This window comes from Cebidichthys violaceus, unplaced genomic scaffold (assembly GCF_023349555.1).
Source record: "Cebidichthys violaceus isolate CVI_PGR_0920_01 unplaced genomic scaffold, fCebVio1.0.p SCAF_31, whole genome shotgun sequence".
NCBI classification, from domain to species: domain Eukaryota; kingdom Metazoa; phylum Chordata; class Actinopteri; order Perciformes; family Stichaeidae; genus Cebidichthys; species Cebidichthys violaceus.
The window spans coordinates 1633459-1639748 of NW_027176495.1; positions in this window are offsets into that span (position 1 = coordinate 1633459).

A 6290-nucleotide genomic window follows, 5' to 3' on the forward strand; every position below is an offset into this window, starting at 1 on the left:
CGCTCTATCCCATTTGTATGCAGAATGTTGCGCCCACCCATTTTGCCTAGCAGTGGCATATTTTAAGCAGGCAGAGCTGTCAGAACTGTGTGGGTGGGTGCACGGGGGGGGGGGCTGACATGTCATGAGACACAGGTCACATGATGCCTGCAGCTGACCTGTTGACCCTAATGAGCACGTCGTTTCTATAGAAGGAAAAAAGGCCCCGAGGACAGTGAGCCACCGCTGCCTGCTTGCCTGCCACTGTGGCATCACTTTGCTCTCAGTGTGTGTGTTTTGTGTGTGTGTGTGTGTGTGTGTGTGTGTGTGTGTGTGTGTGTGTGTGTGCAAAAAGACAAAAGTGATGTCTTTGTAATTTATAGAATACATTTTTAACTTGTTTGATGTAAAGCTTAGCTCATATTTCAGTTTTTTTATTAACTTACCACAGATATTTTGGTATTCGCGTACATGGCAGCTGAGGAATCGCAAGAAACCAATTACATATTTGAGGGTCGTTTAGAATTTAGAAACAGAATTTCCATGAAACGAGTTTGTTTTTCAGTCGTAAAAATGTCTTGTTAAGTACATTTCACGATCGCAACCAAAACGACGGGATAATTGCCTCATATTTTGGTATTAGAGTTTATAAAATCCCTCATAATGTGTGTATTAATGGGCTACAATGTGCAGTGTATTCAACTACAACTCTTGACACGCTTGCCTGTGTGTGTGTGCATTAAACTCGCGTCTCGTTAGAAATGGCCGCAGTCCACCGTTGAACCTGAGCGCGCCGCCGTTGAACCTGAGCTCGGCGCCGTTCCGGTGGTCAGGCCTGCCGCTCTGTACCCACTGGCTCCGCCTCAGGCCTCCTTACGGGAAGGGCACCTCCACTCACCGCCGCCACACTGGTCTGCCAGCACTTTGTCCCCAGAATCATCCTCCTGCCTTCAGACACAGGCCGTGACATCGCCCACAAACTCCAGAGACAGCTTATGAGAGGTTTGCACAGCTGCCTTCGGGCCACTGTGTGATCGGCCCGATTTATACCCAAAAGAAAAATCCTCCCCGCCTCCCCCTCTCTTGTCTCTCTTCCTCTCGGCTGCTGCCAAGTTCCCCTCAGTGCAGTGAATGGTTGTGAACGGGTTGTTGAATCAGTGGTCGCGGTGTAATTGACCCTGTTTCCATCAGCATTGTTTTATAGATGTTTCTCGGTGCGGCGGTGTGCTTCATGCCTAGATTTTGGTTCGGTAGTCTCATGTAAAAATGTGGAAAGTCTCATTTAAAAATGAGATTTCAGCTGTAGGGGGAATCCCTGCCAACCAACAAAGGGATGTTGCTGTATTTAAAGCGCCGAGCCCGTCCTCGGTCGGCTGAAATCCTTTAATTGACATTTGTTTTGACTCCTGAGGCACTGGATGAAATGAAATAGAGTCCTCATGTATTAACTAAGAAGAAAGAAGTGAATGGATAGCTGCCAGTCACTATTAAAAGCGTCCAGGGTATGGTCAGTACCTTTTTAAAGTGAAATATTCACTGTGTTTTCTTACCAGAGGCAGTGGTGCATGAGAGACTGAAATACACTTTGCCTCCAAGCTACACCGGCACACTTTAAAAGCACTCTTCTTCTTCTTCTCTTCTTCTTCTACCGCGACGTTATTCTTAGATGTAGATCAAAGGAAATTAAAGAAGAACAATCACACATCCACAGCGGGCTGAATATGCACTCCCTACGTGATTTGACAGGGGAGGGGGGGGTGAGAATACTAAAAATGGAAAGGTGAGTGCTTAAAAGGGCACTTCAGATGTGGAAAAGTAGGGTGCCATGTCTTTACACTCAACCTGCAATTGCTTTTGACATGTTGCCCTCTGGGATGCACAGCAGTCAGATTGTGTGACTCACAAGTACACAGGTGCAGGATTCACAGGGGCCGACTGTATGTGCAGTACTTTTTGAAACCTTGCAGTATTGATGAGGCAATAGAAAGCCTCTCTGGTTTGTTATCCTGCCTCACTGCCGCGCAACACAAGAGCCTGAGGCGTGGACATTGAGAGAAGGAGATCTCTCTGATGCTGCTCACGCTGCTTTTTAGTCTTTTCTTTAATCTGCCTTAAGCTGCATCATTCCTCTCTCTCTCGCTCTCTGTGTCTATTACTCCGTCTGGTGTACTCCCCCCCCCCCCCCCCCCCCAAAAGCCCTGGACCGCCTCCTTCTCTGCACGGGAGCTTGGAAACTTTTGTTCAAGATGCAACGTTCTGCTTGAGATTCATAACTCGCACTTGTAAACACATTAAATAGTGCACAGGTGGTATGATTTAACAGGAGACTGGGTCCATCATCTGTGGCACGGCACAGTTCATCTAACGACGCCGAGACAACAAAACCATGAAGCTGTGATTAGCCTACGACGTTTCAAAGACAACAACAGACACCTCCATAACAGGCAAGAATATAGCCAGAAGAGCCGTACTACTGCTGACATTTTGAAAGACCATCCCTCCCATCACAACATGCCACGGTAAACGTTAAGTCAGCAACAAATAGTAAACAGAGCGTCCTCCTAATAAGTAGACATAATATGAAACGAGACAATGAGACAATACGCAGGGCTGCACCGACTATTCAAAGCTATTTGGATCTCTTACAGCGCGTTGGCTAATCCACCAAGAGGCCACATTAAATTGCATTGTGAAGTCAAAAGATTTGTGCAAAAAAAGATGTAATAATTTCCCAAGATTCCACAACATGATTTTATCAAACTAAACATTCTCATTTGTTGGCGCTCAGCCTTCATAAAACGCCGTTTTCACCGCCTCATGAGGCGCCATAGGCCAGAGAAACGTGCGATAAAAGTATTTTATTAAGCATTAAGCACAGACGCAACAGATTCCCTCATTTAGCGGCATCATCAGTAACATCAATACGAAACGGCAAGAGTACAGCAGCCGGCGCCACCAGCAGGCAGGTCCACTTCATCTGCGTTTGGGCCCTCCTAACAAGCTTCTCGAGCCGGCTTCAGCAGCAGCGTCTCGGGGCTTGTGAGTATGCATCGTGTGCGCTCGCTTTTTTGGTGATTTTCTTCTTTTTTCTTTTTCCTCTGTCGTTAGAGCTGACAGGCGTTCGCTGCAGCGGTTAGTTTGTGTGCACGTCCTTCACGTCTGTATGAACAGCAAGGGAGTCGGTATAATGAAATCTACCTCAAAGGCCCAACAAGCGCAGCTGCACAGTGCGAGCATGCAGACATTTATTATTGAGCAGCAGGCCTTCATTATTCATACCGGTGGGTTTCTGTGCACTCAGCAGATAAACTTCTTTGAGTCTGTTTGTTCATCACACACTCTCCTCATTGATGTTGGCACACAGACGTCCATGAATATTTAGCGGGGGGGGGGGGGGCGTTTACAGTCGGATAAAGTGTGTTTGCTAAATGAACGTCCAAAGCAATCGAAGGTCTTTGTAACAAAGCACAATGTGGGCTGTGTCCAAGTCCTCACCCGCTATGAGCTTCATCGCTGACGCTCTGAATGTAAAGTAACGTGGACAGACGGCCTCTGTTGAGTCACATGGATTTCTTTTCATACGGAGGAAAGCTTAGGAAAAAACAGACAACAGCAGCGTGTTCTTATGCACAAAAACAATTTCTGTAGCGGCGTGTAATTCCACGCATTAAGAGCATTACAAAGTCAATATCAATAGTGCTACATATGAGCACACTTTTGTTAATTTTGCTGCTTTCGTGAACTGGAATAAAACATTTCCAGTCGATGACAGCCAGGGATTGTGCTTTCACATTTTAAACAGTCGATATTTGTTTCTGGAACTTGTTTACAGCTGACTGGCAACGTTTAAAGCCAAGCCAGCCAGTGGATCCGTGCCATCTGAGTACCTGAGCGCCACCCCGAGCGCCAGGATTCTTCACTTTGATCAGCGCTGGCTGTGTCAAGAGGACAGCGGCAGGGCGTGGTGCTAAATGACTGCCTTGCTTGATTTGGACCTCTCACTGTCTAACATGTGCACGCACACACACACACACACACACACACACACACACACACACACACACACACACACACACACACCAAAAGAATGGCCATGCACAAGACTTCCAGCGCCCAAACTCCAGCGCACAGCCGGTGGGAACGCTTCCGCAGAACAGCTTTTGTTTACGCGGAAGTTAGACGGGCGTGTCAAAAAACAATATGAGGAGGAATTCAACCGCAGCCAAGGAAAGTTATTGAGGCGAGGAAGTAAGTTGATGTACCTGCATCCCTCGCCGCCGGCTCCCCGTTTAGTTCCCGACTACCTGCAAACCTACTTAGCGTCCCGGTCTGAGCACAACCTGACAGCACTAGTGCTGCAGGTGTATTTTCAGCCCGACAACAACAAGAGGTCTGCGCACGTGTGTGTGTGTGTGTGTGTGTGTGTGTGTGTGTGTGTGTGTGTGTTTTTTTATAGCACCTAACTGGTGAGGGCCTGCGTGGTGTCATCTCACAGCTGAAGGGGGTACCGGCTGGTACAGAATTTTAATTGGCAGGAAGACACACTGGCACATGCCTTGATATGTTCCGCCAACGTGATCGGCTGTGAAGGGTAGGGAGGCGGGGACTCAAATAACAGTGTGTGTGTGTGTGTGTGTGTGTGTGTGTGTGTGTGTGTGTGTGTGTGTGTGTGTGTGTGTGTGTGTGTGTGTTATCGGTCGACTATTTGCACAGATCTTTGAGAGGAACTTCCTCCAACCTCGTTTGCTTTCAGAGAAGTTCAGTGTGTCTGTGCGCGTTATTTCGTCCTGCACATGTGCACCAGGGACCGGCTCTCCTCTCAAATCCGGCGGCCTGTTCCCGCCAACGGTGGGAAAGTATGAAGACCCGGGGTTACAAGCTCAAGTCAACTAGTTTGTACGACAGGTCTGCTGAAGAAGACTGAAGGCGAACAGGAAGACATCAGCATTTCAGTGTCTTAAAATGTGGCTGTTAAAAAGTGTCTTTGCCATTGTGAGCGCTTTTTAAAAAGGGAGTGAAGATAAGTTTCCAGCGAGAGATAATGAAAGAACAAATAGCATTTAGAAATCCACCAGCTGCCTCATTAGAATAACAACAATGATGAGCCAGACGTCTTGTTTCTCGTGTTGCGCCTCCGCAGTCGCAAAAAAAAAAGGAAAAGTCTCACAGAAGTCTCTCGATAACTTTTGAGTTTGACAAAGTACATATTTTTCTCTCTTGTTTTGTTTGGAAAATGAGCTGCAGGTCGTCCCGCACCGCATATCTGCATTACTAATTTAAACCAGCTGCCGGGAAGCTTTGCCAGTTTGATCTCTGCTCACTCTGCCATTGCTGCTGTGGCTCGGCCAGTTTCCCTCATTAGAGGTCCTGTGTTTTATGTCTGCAGCTGTTCGCAGAGTAGGAAGGAACCAAGTCTACAGAATAAAAGGACACAATGTTCAGGCTAATTTCATATACAGAATGACAATAACTTATGAGAGTGCGTCACTAAATAAGATGCTCACACACGGTCGTTTGCAGTAGCTGAAGCGTTGACCCTCACAGGTTACACTAGTCAATAACTAAAGGACCTCCTGCACTCCTTTGTATTATTTTTATGACTACACTTGCATGGTTTCTTCTGCAAGTCTTGAAAAGTCTGAAAAAAAAGGCCTTAGAAGTTATTTGTTTATGTTATTTGAAGTATTTCGATTTCATTTACTAAAGTCTTCTTCTTTCAGGCAGTAATGTCAGTTCTACACTGTGTTGGGTTTCTGATTGTGAGGCTGTTGGGAAATATTACACACCTAAAACTAAAAGTGGGATTGTTGCCATAGAGACCGCCATTATTGCTGGCTACAGCATTTACAGTAGAATGCAATACAGTAGATCATAATCTGGGGTTAGGGTTCATTTGTTAATTCTATCTTTAGGAATTATTGTGATACGTAGATTCTGCAGGGAAGTAAATATACACACAGATAAATAATAACGTATCGGACGGCATGATCATGAAATGTGTTTTAAATTACATTCCGTGTGATATTAAAAAGTCAAATGAACACTGCAGATCATACTGCACTCAGTATGTGAGCCCTCGGTTAATACGGCCTCTTGATTTGTGCGTCGTGTCAGAAGAACAGTTTGAATAACTCCTCAGAGCATGAATATTACATCCCTTAATGATCAGATCGCTTTTGTTTCAGAAGACCAAGGCCGCTTCATTTAAATTCCAACCCAACTCCTCGTCTGGTTTACTGCCGCTGTCTTTCTCTGCTGCTCCTCTCTTCTCAAAATCGCACTGCTGCTAGATATTAGTTGGTTTTTTTTTG